We start from the raw sequence: 17739 nt of genomic DNA on the forward strand, positions 1-17739 counted from the left end.
AACCCAGAAAGCAGCATTTATTGTTCTGCAGCATCAACACGCTGATCAAAGAGAGAGAGAGAGAGAGAGATGGCGGAGACGTGAAAGAAGAAGAAGATGGCAGCTATTTCCCTGTTTTCATCCGAGGTTAATGAGGTTGTTTTTAGCTTTATTTAGACCTTTGTGTTTTCCAGTGGATAAAACTTTGTAAATCCTCTGATTTTTCCTGTAGCGCCATCAACAGTTTAAACATTTTACTTGTCCGGTGAAGTTGTTTTTTATTTTCATCTTGATGGTTTGGCAAAAAAACTAAATATTCAAGGTTACCAATTTATCTTTATGTTTTTGTTGATCTCGTGACATTTTACATTGCGTTTTGACAGAGTTAGATATCTCTGGACTTTTCCTCGAGCAGCATCACAGTTTTAATTTATGAAATCCTTTGTGACCAAATGGCAACTTTTTAATTTATTTAACTACACCTGCTAGTGACAAAATACTTTCAACCTGAATTTTTACCCGTTGTACAGCTATCAAGCCAAGAATCTGAAACCTCAGTTAGCAGGAGAACTTGCGACATTGGGGCGAGAGGCGGAGTATCGCAGGCTTGACAGACAACCATCAACACTCATATATACGATCTATTTGGAGTATACAATCCACCTAAACCCAATCTGCAAGTCTTTGGACTGTGGAGGGAAGCAGGAGAAGTTAGAGAATGCAAAACTCCACCCTGAAAGACCTCGGCTGAACCGGGAGTCGAAGCAGAAACCTGCCTGCTGAGAGGCGACAGTGCAATCTACGCCACTGTGCTGCCCCTGCAAGAACTAGACGAAGAACCGTCACAGAATGGATTACTAACTAAATAATCACTTAGATGTGGAGATGGAAATAGTTGTGTGTAGCTGACCAGGGAATTGAATAGTGTATATTGTTGATGTCAGATATGTAAATGTTCCCCTAAGAGGTATCTCAGTTGAAGATTACTGATACATTCAGCCTCTTTCTACTGTTGTCAGTGTAAAGCTCAGTCTGTCTGCTTAATAGTTAACAAGTTGTTGTGTTTCTGTTCCACATTCAAACAACCGAAATCTGTTTTTGACCAGAGATTGTGTTTGTGCCAAGAAGTTGACCAAATATACAAGACTCCTTCCTGTTGGATGTATATTTCGGACATCCAGTTCCGAAAAGACGGTGCATGAAAGTATGGAAGCAGGACTCATTATCCTCTAGGCTTTATAAATCCATGATGAAGTGAAAAGATTCAGATTCACCTAAACTTAACATAAAAAGCATCACTAAATTTTAAAACATTTCTACCTTTTCAGAATTTGTACTCCCACTTAGTTTCAACATAACAAGACTGAAACCATCGAAGTCCATCTGACAACCTGTTTATTTCTCTGTATGCTGCTTCGTGAAACGTAGATATCCCACCAACCTCTGCTCCATTTCTGAACATGGAGCCCCAGTTGACCCCCTCTTTGCTTCAGTCCAGACGTCTATTTACTCACATGGGGCTTCACTGGTTCACTGCTCCCTTCATTCCATTACTTAATGCTCTGCGTGACCATGACCTCTGCTGTGAGACAGGTCCCATCACGCTCCAACGCAGTTCACCTTTTACCCAGAAACCAGGAGGAAAACCCGAGCTGTGTAAGACGGCAAAAGACACACATTCCACACACATGGACCTAAAGACAACCCTCTGTAACCTCACACTGTATTTAAAGATGGACGATACACATGTGTAAAAATGAGAGGAGGCAGGTGACAGTGTGTTTACAGTGATGCTCTGAAAGACATCACAGTGTGTAACCAGGTGTTCAGTTCACATCACGGCCAATCGGAGCTCGAGCTATTTGGCTTCATAAACATTGGGAAGGACAATGGTTTAAGAGGTGGTTTCAGATGCCCAAACATGAACTCACACCCGCGCTGAAATCCAGCTTGGATCACTGCACTGCTCGAGGTGTCATTACATTTACATAGAAATTAGTTGATAGCTACCATGCTAATGTTTGAGATGTAAAGGATCTGTATATTTATTCCACCACTGGGGGCAAACCAGTGCTTTAAGCTAAATGCTGATGTCAGCATGCTATCACTGTCTACAGTCTGAGATATCTAGTTCTGGATAGTAGATCAGATAAAACAGCTGGATGGACATGGTCCCTCTTTATGTCAAAATTTTCATTAACGTACAATTATAGATTAGTATAAAAATGTATCAAAAGATTAATAAACTTGTTAAGCTTGTTTCCCTCCTCCGAGGTCTTGAAAACAATGAAAACGTGTTCACGACTTCCTCCTGATTGGCCCCTCGTGGACTCTCCTTGAAGAAAACATGTTTTGCTGCCAGCGTCTCTGGACTTTGAAGTGTGCTCGGAGCTGATGGACAGGTGTCCTCCTCCCTCCATCCTGTCAGTGCCACTCGCTGCTCCGCAGGGAAATTACTTTATGGGTTATTGTTGTGATAAGGAGCTGCTCGTGTTTGGCCTCCAACTCTGTTGTTCCTTCCCGTCGCTCACTGTGTACAAAGGTTTCTACAAAGGGAAGATAAATGTCTCTCCAGCGCAAACTGTTCAGCTGATGCTTTTGTTCATACACTGCACACAGCAAGTAACTGATGAGGGATGATAGAGGTGAGAGGTTGAACACACTCTAATAAAAGGTTTAACAAACAAAAGGTGTTAGAGAACGAGAAAAGAGAGAGAGAGGGAAATTGCAAAGAATGGAGTGAAGGAACTGAGCTTGGAAATAGTATTTACAGTTGGAATAGGAGGTCGTCTCCATTATCTGAAAGAGACAGGATTGGACATAAGAATTTAATATGAGGTAGAGAACTCTGATTCACACTCCAACACAGTAGGGGGCGGTAATGCGCCTTGACATTAGTTGCCACTCACCATTAAACCGAGCAAAGAAGATGAAGAAGAAGAGCATACAGCAGCAGAGAACACAGGTATTCAAAAACTTCAAATTAAAAGTCTTGCATTCTTAAATAAATGTACAGAAATATTTGTAGTACAATAGGGTTTAAGTATGTAAAGTAAAAGTATGCAATATACAACATACACTTTATGGACAAAAGTATTGGGACAAACCTCTTAGTCATAGAATTCAGGTGTTTCACTCAGTTCTCCACAACCTGGCAACCCAAAATTAGTTTCTATCAGGGTTGGGAGGTAAAGCATTAGAAAACAATTTACTAGACAATAATAAATGTCACAACTGTTACAACTTGAATATGTTGCCTCGTTAAAAAGGACATTTATCAGAGAGTGATACTCAGCAATGGAAAAGCAGTGAATACATGACTCTGGCTGAACATGGCAGCCAGAATAATTTCCTGGCTTTGTCACTGTTTCGGTTTGAATAATATCTCACTCATGGTAATAGTGACTCACACAGCAACAACGTCAGCTTTTCCTTTTCTCTGCAGAGATAAACAAGCTGTTCAGCTCCCATGGTGCATTGGGCTTTGTTGCTATAAAACAGTTTACTCTGGAACAAACAAAGACTTGCACTTTTGTTTTTCAGTACAGGGTTTACTATGGGGTATTATAGGTCTTATATTACCCATCAGTTCAACAATATTCATAATTTTCATTTATGGTGAAAAATGCCGTCTTCCATGGTAACTATAAACTACTAGAATAACATTCTGATATTAACCCCATTAAGTCTGTAATGTAATATTTTCAAAAAAGATGTGGGGAATATTGGATGTATGACGAAGTGGATGTATGGTGTAAAGTCATAATCAGACTTTGCTCTGTAACATGTAAAGAGGAATATGAATGGAATTAATAATAGAACAAGTATCGGAACAGAAAGTACAGAAACCTTGGTATAAGACGAGTATAAATTAAGTTGAATCCAGTATTGAATTGAAGTAGAGATTGTTTTGTTTTGTTTTGGTTCCAGTGAGAATTGGCAGACAGCTGTAAAGTGCTCATGTCTCTTGGGTCTGATTCGAGGTCAGGCAGACCAGGAGAAAAAAAAAGAGGTTGTTTAACGTCTCAGTGCCTCCAACGCTCCGGCTTCCTCCATCTGCACGCTCCATCAGAAAAAACTCCCCTCATGCAAACTGCTGCATGTTCGTCAGGGTCGTTGCAGGATGTCAGAGGGAGGAAAACAACCTGACCTTAAAGTCAAGGGTTATCGCCATCTCCCGATAACAGCAGCCAAACCAGGAGATCGGCCAGAGGACACTGGACTCTGGTGCTCTGCACGCTAGTGTTGTTCTAATTTTAAAACCCTTAAACATTAACCAGTTCTTAGTTTTTGTTATTAAAATCACATCTTCATCACATTTGCAGTTTGTCTAAAGCTGAGAGAGCTGAAAACACAACACTGATATCTTATCACCTTTTTAAGTCATTATGACAAACAACCTCAGGGACATGACAAACGTCCAGCAGTCACAGAGCAACACTATCATTCATCTGGAGTCGAATCTCTTCCCACTTGATAGATACAAGTCCAATACTCGTTCTCTTTCAGTGCCTTGCTCGAAAAAGTCAGAGTATCTATCAAATGCATTTTTCTAAAAGATGATATCTGTCATTTTAGGGTCATTGTTATCACACTGATGTTTCTGATGTTACATAAGTTTTCCAGGAAGTTTCTTTTCGTTGATGCAATAAAAAATGGAGTGACATGTCATGATTGACATCTGAGACCGACTCATGATTGGTGAAAAGGAGGTGAAGATGCATGCTCCATCCTTATTTTAGTTTTTTTTATTTTCAATTTTTTTCCCAATATATATCACAGTGTGTACATCTTTTAGTTACGACATGACAAATGTGTTTTCTGCTGTGAACTTGACTTTTGACCTGAGAACAAGTTGAGATCATGCTTGAGTCCAAGTGAATGTTTACACAAATGAGACACTAGGATATTGTGTTGACGAGAATGGGACGGATGGACAGAGACACAGCTGGTGAGGGTGCAGAGGCTTAAAAACAAAGAGACTGATTTGGAGGCAACAGATGACAAACAACATTCAACCGTTGACAGATGGAGTTTGCGTCTCGTTGCCATGGAAATCTCAGTGTTGTCATGCATTTTTTTTTAAGTGCACAGATTTCCTTGGATTCAGTATTGATCAGAATCAGCTTCTCCAGGGTGGGGCGGTTCACAGCTCTTTTCCTGGCTCTGTGTCAGTGCGCAGTGTTTTGACAGTGTCAGGTTGATCATTAAATCGTTTATGCATGGATGTTCTTTTGTTCCTGCTGGGTCACGGACACACGCCAATCCCTGCATTGTTCCCTGTGGTCTCAGGAAAGCCAGGACTTCCTGTCCAACAAAGCTGTGGAGTGAAAGCCTGCACACATTAAACACACTGAGCGTCGCTGTGTTTTAGTCACAACACTTCTGTTAAAGAAAAAGATGTGGTTGACAGTTTGGTTCGTAATATTTACTTTTTAAGACTGAAGTTAGCTGTAGGGTTTCTATCTTTCATATTTTATGTGGTGTAATCTGTCAAATCCATGAGCGTGACTTCATTTTTGTAACAGTGGAAAAATCAAACCAGATTCGATACCTTTAACACAATAAAATACTTAATTTGACAATTCAGTTAGTTGTTGGTTGGTTTGAGTGTGTGTTTATGAGTTTAGGATTAAGATTACAGAAAACCAAATGACCGGGTTACCACAACACTTGGTGGAAAGATGTGGTTTGGGTCAGAAGAAGAACCCATTAAATGTTGGTGCAGATTCAGATCAGGGGACGGATCCAGGATTTGCAAGATGTTCAACATTTTCCCTTGTTTTCCCAGAGAATAATTCACGAGTCTTGACACATTTAGGGAACTGATATCTAAGAATGTGTAAACTTTGGTGCAGCTTTATATTTAATGAGACAGTTGGGCCTTGGCAGAGGTAAACACTCTCCTGAGACCCATAGTTACCTTTGCTTTTCTTCTTCTATTTGCTTTTCTAAAAAAGCATTACATTTACCATGAGTTAGATTTCATTGTCAAATCACTGTCTTCAAAAATCAAGACTGAATTTGATGTTTGCTACATTATCTTTAATGCACCGAATGAAACAGTATAATCTAAATGTTTTCTCAGAGTTGAACAAAATCTAGATCTGACCTTTTTTGAAATCCTGCTCTTCCGGACTCACCCCACTGTCAAAACAAAATGTGAAAGATGAAGACTGTTTATGTTATGATCTCGATGACATCATCTGAATATGGGCCTTGTTAAATAGCTTTAACAGTCAAAACGAAACCATTTCAGCTGCAGGCAGTGGAAAGTTAAACTAAACCTGGCAGCCAGTAGAAGGCACATCTCCGCCAAGGACCAACAGTCCTCTCATGAAACCACATGTCATTTTACTAGATCCAGTTTTTTATTTGCACTAGTAAATATCAGACGCCAGATTTATTTTCTTGAAGACCCACAAATTAGTCTCTGAGAAATCAATGAAAATGATGGAAAAGACCCTATTTCACAATGTCAAAGAAAATGAAAAAGAATCCTGGATCTGCCTCCTGATCTGGGCTGCGAGAAAATTGAATGTTTTCTTTTCTGATCCGTCCCACATCCTCCCACAAAGTTTTGTGATAATCTGTCCAGTGCTTTTTGTGTAATCCTGAAAGCTAACACACAAACGTAGACAAAACTAAATCTCCTTGGCAAAGGAAATAAAAATGTCTGTGTTTCCCAGAGCAACACACACACACACACACACACACACACACACACACAGAATTAAACATTATGTGTTGTGCTGCATTTAGACAGTGAGTCCACATGATGAGGCCCAGAAATAACATAAATCTTCTTATGTCACGTCTGTAGTTTCACCTTCACTCATGTCACCGTCATTACACCGACAACAGGACATTTTGTGACATTCTGTAACAGGTGTAGATGAGCTCACACTCTGTTTATAATGTGACTGATTAAAATGAAGTATTTTTTAATTGAACCATCTCAACTTCACTGTGACGATTTAGTTTAGTTTAATTAATCCAACCTAACGTCCTCCCCTGTGTGAGGATTCAGACTGTTTATCTTGTGCTGGTTCCCAGACTTGTTTACAGTCTCTCAGTAGAAAACTCCAGTGTAATAGAGCAGCTTGTGTGGTTGGTGTCAAGTGCCACGATCCTCTGATAGTTTCAAACATATAATACAACAGCGCCCCCAGGTGCTGGATGGCGGATATTGCAGTACATGTATACTTCTTATCAGTGTTCGGTGTAGGGTTAGGGTAACCCCCAGATGTTTATTTCTATATTAACACGTTTTCTGTTTTCAACTGGATAAGCAACCAGGCAAAATTGGGAAACTTATATTAACCTCATTTGTTATGATGTGTTTGATCAAATTACTGTATTATTACTTTCATCATCAATACCTCACAATGTTTGTTTTTTTGATAATCAATTCATTGTTCAGTTTATAAAATGTCAGAAAATAGGGAAGAATGTCTTTATTTCTTGAAGCTCAAGTTAACAAGTTCACATTTTTCTTTTTTGTTTGACCATCCGTCAAAAACCTGAACACAAACTACCAAACATGTAGATTTATGAGGCTGACGTAAGTAAATCTTTGGTGTAAAGTATAGATACTATACTATGTCTATACTGTACTATATTACACCTGTATTATACAATATCTATATGATACAATGTATACATACTAGTGTTCTATATACATAATATACTTAATCTATACTATAGTATATCTATACGATATGATACTATATCTATTCAATACTATATTAATAATTTTACTTGTCTATCCTAAACTTCATAATGTAAATGTGGGTCCAAATGGATTATATAAAGGTTATATATAAATCTAATGAGGCTTCTCGTCACTTTGGCGCCATTTGACTAAACTGGTGAAAGCCCCGCCCCTCTGTCGTCACCGCCCACAGGCTCCAGATGTTGTTTTTCATTGGAGGATCCAGCTGTCTGTCATTGAGTCAAACAACAAAGTTAGACAGGAAGTTACCGGAACAGGCATGATTCTGCTTTCACAATAAAAGCACACAGAAGCCAACGACAGAAAAATGTTTCAATCATTCTCCTCCTTTATTTTGGTCACATTCTCATGTCCGCTGACACTGAAACATTATGTGTGCTACATGGACACACGTGTGCTACATGGACACACGCCCACAGGAGGAAACAGCACAAGCAGGTTGGTATTTAGCAAAATATGACATTCATATTTTACTGAAACAAATATTAAAAACTAAATGGTACTGAAAGATTGGAAACATTATTACCTTATTTGTAATAACATCAGTGTCATTGGGAGTATTATGAATGAATTGTTGAACAGGCCTGTGGGGCACAAGGTAAAATGAGGCCACGGGAATGTAGGAAGAGACAGTTTATATACTTCTTGTTGGAAAGTTAAATAAACAAATTCAAAGAGAAACAAACAGACTGAAATAGACACAAAATAATAAACAGATGCTAAGCAACCACAAACAGACACAAACTGACTACAAGGATATGTAACATGAGTACAAATAGATTCTAAATGACCACAAAATACAAATTGAGTGAAGATAGATGGAAAATTATTATATCAAGAGACATGGAATCTGCAAAACAAAAACACCCCAAAACAAATGCAAACTACTACAAAGACACAACAGGAGACAAAACACGAGAAAAACTAAAATCCTACAAAGTGGTGTCTGCTCTTTTGTAGGAATAGTAGGGGAATGGGACGGACATTTTCTCGTGTTATTTTCTATTTGCATGTGTTGAGCTCTCTCGGCCACCGTAAACTACAGCACAAGTTCTAGAAGAAATCCAACAGAAAGGTCTTCATTCATTATCACACACACAATGACTGTTAGAAAGGTGGTAGAGAAATTGAAATTTATTTTTTTTAAATGTCAAAGTTGAAGTCAAAGTTTTATTTTGAAATCCCACACCGGACACGTGTATTTAACTTGACAGTGGTGTGTGTGTGTGAGTCTGTGTGTGACTGTGTGTGTGTGGGTGTGTGTGTGTGTGATTTTCTTCTCCTCCCAAACTTTCCCTACCTTCATCTGAAAGTCATGAGCAGACTCAGTGTGACCGGACGAGCAGAAGCCAGAAGGTAAGAGCCAACAGCCCGAGGGATCGATTACCACACATGATGCTGATTGATTATCTCATTAGTTCCTGACTGATCGACTCTCTCAGGAAACTTTAAAACCGATTCACGCTCCGTGGGTTTTTGGTTCGAAACCTCCTCACTGAGTTCTGCTGATTTATCGATCACAGCCAATGTTATTGTCTCCTTAGTGACTGTAACAACTTTATAGACTTTTAAATAACTTTATACAAGGTGGAATACAAACTTAATGTAAGTTATGTTTGGCTGCAGGAACGTGTGCAGGATATCTAGTGTCTCACAGCAACGAGTTTATGGTTTATTTGGTTTTATAGTGTTGTAATGTCCACTTTTATTTTTAAAGTTCTTCTTACAAGTGTTTTCCTTCAGTATTTTGACTTTAACTCTGTCACTTACGGCTAATATTAGTTTTTTAATTAATTATTTTAGGATTTTCTCGAACTTATTTGACATCTCTTTGAAAACAGTGCTTCACCTAAAAAAGTCATTTCTACGACACAGCACGACAAAAGGAAACTGGTGTTTTCATTGCGACAGTCTGAGATGAAACGTGTCCTTATCTATAATTTCAGATTACAGTTTTCTCTGGAGAAATTAAATATTGTTCTTTTGTGGTTGTTGCTGCACAACTGTGGGGGGGGGGGGGGACTTCCCTAACTTCTCATTAAAGACACATCTGTTCATTTAAAAAAAAAATATATATATATATATCTTCAAACAGATTTAACCTTTGGCTTCTTATTGATTTGATACTTTTAGTTTTACTGAATTCACCTTATTCTGTCTCTCCCTCTTTTCCTTTAGAGCCCATATTTGTTTTTAGCTCCTTCTTCGAAAAGTGCCTTGTTAATGAAGTGTTTTTCTCTCAGACACTGTTGTGGGTGAGGCTGTACATTGGAAGGAAAGCCCCCTCCCCTCCTTCCCCCCCTCTATTGTCAGAAGTGTCTGTTATTACGACGTGCGTCCTCTCGCCCTCCTCGGTTTTCCAGAGCAGAGTTTTGAAAGCTGTGGATGTTCTGACGTTGGCTCGGCCGATAGTGACGCAGACACAATATCATGTTAAGTCTGATTAACCACAACCTGCAGAGGAGGTCACGTCCAGCTGTTTCCAGAAGCTGCGGTTGAGGTTAATACCTGACAATGACGTAAAAGGTAAAAAAAAAAAAACACCATCCAGGCTTTGGTGCAAGTCCCAAAAACAATTAATGACGGGATGAATAGAGGAGGAGGAATTTAAATCTGATGGGTTGTGGAATGAGATTCTGAGAAATGCAGGAAATCAGGATCTTAAGTCGAGACCTCTGAGGTAAAACGATGGCAGCTCCTTTGTTCTGTTGCTGGAGCAGAGATAAAATCGTCCTTTTGAGTCGGTGTTCAGCTCTTGAGAGTTTTCTGGAGCTCCCTCTGGAGAAAGTGCTTCTGCAACAGGAGCCTGGGGTTTGACTTACTGCAGTCGCCTCAAAAATAGATGCTCTGTAAGTTTAGTTGGAGGTGGCTGAGTGTCTGTGTGTGTGTGGGGGGGGGGGGGTCAGTGTCTGATACTCTGGACATTTACTCTCTGCTCTGTCTGACACGAGTGTTAGTGCTGTTAGTTTATTTTTTTTCCTGTCACACACACACACTTTTCAATTCATACATTCTCACCTTGTTTACAACTTAGAACAGACTGAGCACAGTTTATTAAATCACCGCTAAATTCGATTTCCTCCTGCTCGTGGGTCCCGCTGCTTAATAAACTACATGCTGCCATATTTTTAGAGCTATTACCAGTGCTTTTAATTTTAGAACCTCGACACTGAGAGTCACTCGACGTGCTGCAGAGACATGATGCAGCGAGAAAAGAAGACAACACGGACACGCTAGTGCTCAAGTCAGGGCTCAAGAGTAAACAGCAAAACTGGCTGGTTCAATAGGCAGTATAGTGGGTTTGCAAAACTCTGCTTCAGTTTCAGTCTTTCTTCTATGAATCTAATATTTATGTCAATCATCACTTTGGGATTTGCAATACGACCACAATCTCATGTCCTGATTTTTACCTCTCGATAACGATACAGATAACGTTGTTCGTTACTTCTACCTTTTCACACGTGTTTATCTCGGTCATGTCTTCGCAGCCGTTATCTCCTTCCATGTTTGTGATTCTTTGCCCTTTGTTGTGTCGCAGGCAAAAGCCTTCTGAGAAGTCTTGAGTCAGTTTTGAGCACTCGACCGTACGTTAGTAGTTTTCATCTCTAGACATGATTATTGTGAAGGTGGTAAAAGAGATTTGTGGTGTTTTGACTACATAGAAATAGTTTTTTGGTCTATGTGGGACTTTTCACACCCAAGCTGTGTTACAGAAGTTGAACCTCTATCTGGTTCCAGCTCCTCGTTCTGTTGTGACTGTTCTGAATGACTCTGTTCAGTGTTGCATTGATTCCCATCCATGTTTTTTCTGTTTTGCATTATTGCAAATTTCCTGTTTGGGAAGTAAAAAGTAAAGCGTCACCCAAAGTATGAAAAATAATTCCTACAAAGTGTGATTTGTGGCACAGTGAAATAAACAACAGAGGCTGTTATGAAACAATACTTTTTTTTTTATCCTCACACAGCTCTACTATCACATGACAAACTTAAAAGATTCAATCAAAGAGTTTTCCAATGATGCGAACGTACAATTCCACATCCCATGTGATGTGAACGCAGCATGAGTCCAGCTGCAGCTTGTTTCTTTTTGTCTCCCTCACCATGTCTCTGAAGATCGTCGTCTGGTTTGTAAATCTGAGCGTCTTGTGAACGTTTTACTGGCATCGCCTCACTCGGTTCTTATTTATCCTGAATGTGAAATTGAATTGAAAGCAGTTTTGAAGTAGCATTGATTAAGTTGAAGGGGAACTCCAGAGATTCCAGAGATCATGTCATATCAGTCGAAGAGTAATTAGGAGCAGCCCTATGGGGAAAAACGACGACGACTCATAATCCTCAGTGTGAGATACAGGGAATTTCTGACACTGACGACAAAAAAGAAAAACGTATACAATACAAATACATTGAAATAAAATCCACCACTAATAGAACGGAGTCAACTAATTTGATGTGTTTATGTCCTGTTTCACATGCTATAGAACAACTCACAACACATAACACATAAACTGTCATGTGTCAAGTTGCATTGTGGGTAACGTAGGCACCAGGTTTTGACAAGGAAGAACAATGTGTGGATTATAACTGACAATATCTCTGGTTCTATAATTCTGTAAAAAACTGCAGTTTGTGGTTCTGACTGTGTTGTAGGAGTCCAAAGCTGAATCAGAGGAGTTACATTTTCTGTGTGCAGCAACAACTCTTCCACCTAAAATCAGAGCTGTGTGTTTATCAGTTTGAGGCCAAACTGTATTTGATCAATGATTAAAGCTTTTAGTTGATGTCCGCTGTTTTACAATCACAACATTAACTGAAGGACGTTTTTTTTCTTCTTCTAATGTTTAAACATGTTCTCTTCTTCCTGGAAGTTCGCAGAGGTTTGTTTACCTTTTTAAACTTCAAGCCTCTTTCTCTGAGGCAACAATTAGTTTGAAGTGTGGAGCCCGTGTGAAACCTGATAGCAGGAGGCTTTCATCTTAATTAGCAGGCATCCAGGCTTTGAAAATGGAAATTGCCTCTTTCTGCTTCATGGCCGATTCCCTGATGGAGTAGCTCCACACACTGAAAGCAGGAGAAGCTCTGCAGAGGTTCAGCTTGGGGTGTTTGAGAGACGCGGCAGAGTTTTCTACGCAGTCCTAGTTTTCACAAAGTAGAAAAACATTTGATTTGCCTGAAGGCGTTTTGGGGTCCGGACACGGGTCTGGAGTTTCCCTTTCACATGTGAGGAGCGCAGCTGGAGAGTCTCCGGCTCAGGCGCGTCCACAACAACAGAAACGTGTCCAGAGCGCTAAGGCAAGGGGCGGAGCCTGGTAGAGCATTCACATGCAGAAACCACGTGTTTTTGTTTACAGCACTTTGACACCAACATCTGCTGTTATCACCAGAAACTCTCAAATCTCCATCTCCTTCCAAGTTGACCTCTTCGTCCGCGTCTTCTTCATGTGTGGCTCCTCTTTTCATCCTGAAGTATTTGTATAATTAGAATATTTTTTTCAGTTCAGTTTTCATCAACATGCTCTGGAAAATGTCCGGAGCAACTAACTCGGCTGCTTGCATTCTCACATACAGCCCCTCTGGAAAATGTCAAGAAAACAAACTGAATTCAGTGTCTGAGAGCAGCTTTAGTTTGTTGTTAACAGAGACCCTGTACAATTACTGTTAACCACAGGTCGTACTGTACGTTAAACTGTGTCTTTTCTGGCTGAAGTTGGGTGGTACTGTGACATTTACAGGAGTTTTGTGCAGCATAATTGTATTTACCCCGACAGTCTCAGGATCACGAGTTATTTACTAAATTTTCCAGAGATTTGAGTGTGTTTTGTTAGGAAAAAATCGTCTCATGACAGATTCATGTTTTTGCAGACTGTCCTCACTTGATCTTATCGTCAGGTCATCCCTCTCTGCTTTTCAATGAATTCAATCAATTACATTCTTTCCTTTCCAAAAAATAGTTTAATAGTTTGGGAGAGCTTGTAATAACGACATCTTTGTATCTCAGAATAAAAGCAATAAATCTCAAGATAAAGCATTTAGGGTGATCAGAAAATTAGGAGGCACATTTAGAGATGGAGAATAAAATGTTATTTTGTGGTCTCAACAAGGGCGGATCCAGGGGTCGGGCCAAAGGGGGCCCTGGTCCCAGCTGAAGTCTGATTGACCCCTGTCTCGTCGCAAGTCGTTTGATTCTAAACAAATAAGTAAATTTCATAAACCGTGGGACTTCAGCATTTTATGTATTAGATATTTGAAAAGTGTATATATTATGTTTTCAATGTAGCACAGTTTAATCTGCAACAAAAGCTTTTATTATCTATTTCTATGGAAAAATGAATTCACAGATTTTTCTTTGGTTAAAGCTACAGAGCCAACGTAAAATAAAGAAAGACCTTACTGAATAAGGAGCTGTGCATACACTTCACATACTGTATCTTGCATAAAAGGCCTAATCCAATAATGCAGTTTGTGCATTCATTCTTTTTGACTTACTCACCATGTCTGTGACGCTCAGTCCGTGCTATAAAATATATATATTTAGTTCTCAAATATACAATTACATATTTTTTTTTAAATCTCAGCATACTGTGGATATTAGCTGCTGCTACTCACTCACTACCTCTGTTTTGAGCAGTGGATTAAAACTAATCTGGTGGTGTAGGAGGGATTTATGGCAGCAGGATGGTGCATGTGAGACATAAGATGAACTACAATGAAATCATAATGAAGAAACAGCCAGTGCAACACTGAAATTAACTGTTTCAGTAGTTTTTATCTTTTAATCAGCTGAGAGAAAACTCAATACAACCAGAACCAGTACAACCTAATTTTACACTAACTGTCTCTTATGTTGTGGCAGGTTCACACTTGAGGTCACATTTGCCTACGAGCAGTTGATGCTCAAGAATGTAAAATGCCCAGGAAAACAAACTGCTGACCACAGTATGGATTTAAACGTGACTGTCACTGAGGTCTACCCCTGTGGTCCAATCACGCGCTCCTCCCTGTGCTATCTCCCCCCCTGCCTGAGAAACACCAAATGAAAAGCAGGGGGCTAAAAATACCAACGTTAACTCAAGTAGTGTCAGGGCTTGGGAAAGAGACACTAATCAAACTCGGTGCACTGAGATCAGTTTGGGAAAACACCAAAATAACCAGACACTGCAGGAGTTTTGCAGCATCTGGGGGAATTTATTTACTTTACCAGGCAAGAAACAAGTTTTATTTATAGGTAGTAATAATCAATCTTAAAATGTTCTTTTGACTGGTAAAAAGTGAAAATGCTGAAAAAGTTTAGACTCTTGTGGCGTTAGCACCAAACTCATCAGATTCCTGCTCTGCCTAAACCGTCGGCTTCGCCCAGAAAGCACCAAACCACGACAGCTTTTGGAAACGCTGACTGCAAGTCACTGTGATGCCAGAAACCTTTTAACCCAACTTTCCCTTCATTGGCTCAAACAATGAAAGTTCTGTGGTTGTATTCAGACTTTCTCTGTCGCCGTCTTGAAAACGTCCGCACTGTTTCTGCTTTTGAATCTGATGCCAGAGGAACGACTCTGTGAGGCCTTGAACTTCAGTCTCACACTCTGAAACATGGGCCTGGTTTCCCAAAACCCTTGCAGCACAGAGATCACCTCTGTTCACCGGCTCATAATGGAGCAAATGTTGTGTTTAGCACAGAGAAGCCTGTGGAAAAGCTCCACTGCCCTATGAAGTCATAGAGGACGACAGAACAAGGTCCCAACACCAGCTTTAAGTGCTGAAATGAAACAGTTGCAAATGAAAACAGTCTTTTATATAATATTATTTATTTCTCTAACTTCCATGTCTTGTTTTGTTTATTTTATCTTTGAGGAGTAGCGTTAAAATATTATGTAGCATGATAATGCTGGTGCTACTTTCTGTTTGGGATTAAAGGTGATATCGAGTGGTTTTATTATGGCGAATAACTTAAGCCCGCCTCTTTTTAAAGATCAGTTTCAAACCATTAATAAGAGCAAATATAATTTTATTATATTATTATTATTGTTGAGTAATTAATAACAGTAGCCATGACGTGCAAATCACAACACACAACAGCAATTCCCAAAACACGATGACAAATCACAAAACATGGAGGCGCGGATGAACTGGCTGTTTTTTTAACAAAAAGGAAATGCTGACAAAATCCGTTTTCTTATTTGCCCTTTGTGATTTTTGCACTTCAGGTGAGTCACCTGCAGGTATTAGTGGAAATCATCAGCCTAATCTGCAGATTGATCATGAAGATAATCACTTGTTGCAGCTCTAAAATTAACCGTAGTCCATATGATCTGCTGCTTTTTAAAAAAAACACTTGATAGTATCGGTAAAACATGTGATGCTATAATGAGGAAAACCCAAACAGAAGGATTTTACAATCTAGTAGTTCTTATTAATGTCTTATAACTGACATGTAAAGCTGTAATTCCTCATGAAGTAACCAGTGATGAAGCCAAGTCACAACTTCTTCTGCCTTTTATACTGAACATGAAACTGAAACTGCAAAAACAAGGAGAAAAGAAAATCAATAAATAATCTAAGGCAGCAACACTGATTTGAATAAAAGCCAAAGTAAATGTTAACGGTCTTTTGCCATTTGGGTGAAATCATTGTCTCAGAGTCGACTGCAGGGCATCAACCAAATGCTTAATTAAGTTTCGCAATCTCTGGCAGACATCGAACTGCATCTCACTGGGAGTACAGGAATAATGAGCAGCCTGAATCTGAGAGGCTCGGTGATTCCCTACATCGGGGAAACTGAATTAGAGCCCACAAACATGTATTTTCCACAGGAGCAACTCAGCGATGATGAAGGTGTGTTCTCAGGAGCTCCGGCAGACATTTCAAAGACCTGCACACATCCTCTGCCTTGTCATTACCACGACCCTCTTCATCAAAGAGATGCTGAACTGGTATAATTTCCTGCAGTGAAGGAAATAACACGATAACAGACACACATTTAAGATGTTTCTTGGCAGAAAACAGCAGAGGCGGACATCTGGTCTTGTTCCGTATTTATGCAAATCAAACATCTGGAGGCTCCTGTGGCTACTGTTGTAACAGAGACAAATGGGTCACAGTCTCCTAAACACAAATCTAGGTCAACTTAGACAAACTTTAAGACGCTCTGAGCTGGCTCACCTCTTTATTTGTCTGTCTGGAAAACACAAAAAGCTTTTGTTAGTAGAGAAAACAGGAGAAAGGAGAGAAAGTTGATGACAAATTTGGTCAAATGCTGCTGATATTTGAGCCGAATAAAGAAACTTCTATGGTTCGATTGTCATGTTGGGGAAACAAATCTGGAAAACAAGGTGTGTTTGGTCCGAAGTGCAACGTGACATCAGGGCTGGAAACTGGCTAATTGGGGAAAACTCGATTTGTGAGCACTGCTTTGTTCCAGGGAGGGACGGCCAGCCGGCAGGCATAGGTCTGCCTCAGCCTCAGCTGACTGGATGCTGCTGCTGCTGCTGTTGTTGTTAAGATATGAAGTGCGTGCTGTTTGCAGCTTTTCAGGCTGTAAAATGACGCCAACGTCATTGTTTCCAGAAAGAAACGCACAATGTTGCCTTTACAGTCAGGTCTATGGTCCTGTGGTTTTCCATGTTTACTGGATGTAAAACCACAGTGCAGTTTTCCCCAACAAATGCAAATTGTTTCTGTATTCCTTCATCTCTGGAGAGAACATGCAAAAAAAAAGAAGGTTAGACTCTAAATGAAATGTATGAACATTCAGCTCGATGAATGAATGAGCATGTTGAGTTGCTGAAGGACTTTTTCAAGGTCTACTTGGCCTTTTGGCTTTACTTTGGAGAATTAACCACAGTTCCTCCTCTTGTTTAATCCGTCTCAGTGTCTTCTGTCTGTTCATGTGACTCCGTGATGTTCAGGGTCTGTGGGGGTCGTACCGTCTGCTGCAGGACTTCTTATTCCTCTTGACGCTGCAGTTCTGTGTGACTCTCGCTGAATGTCTGGGGTTGTCGTCATGCTCCAGAATGAACTGGGACTGAACAGAT

General features: G+C 39.9%; 1 protein-coding gene across 2 annotated transcripts in view; it reads left to right on the forward strand.

Annotated features, from left to right (window-relative positions):
• The first annotated feature begins 8934 nt into the window (after window positions 1-8934).
• The window catches only part of kank3 (KN motif and ankyrin repeat domains 3), a 29286-nt gene continuing 20481 nt past the window's right edge, over window positions 8935-17739 (forward strand). For both annotated transcript variants that reach the window (XM_034583780.1, XM_034583782.1), the window contains exon 1: window positions 8935-9070. The gene's annotated coding sequence lies outside the window, so the exon portion shown is untranslated. The remainder of the gene's footprint in view (window positions 9071-17739) is intronic.

The sequence above is a fragment of the Hippoglossus hippoglossus genome, chromosome 4 (assembly GCF_009819705.1).
Source record: "Hippoglossus hippoglossus isolate fHipHip1 chromosome 4, fHipHip1.pri, whole genome shotgun sequence".
NCBI lineage: Eukaryota > Metazoa > Chordata > Actinopteri > Pleuronectiformes > Pleuronectidae > Hippoglossus > Hippoglossus hippoglossus.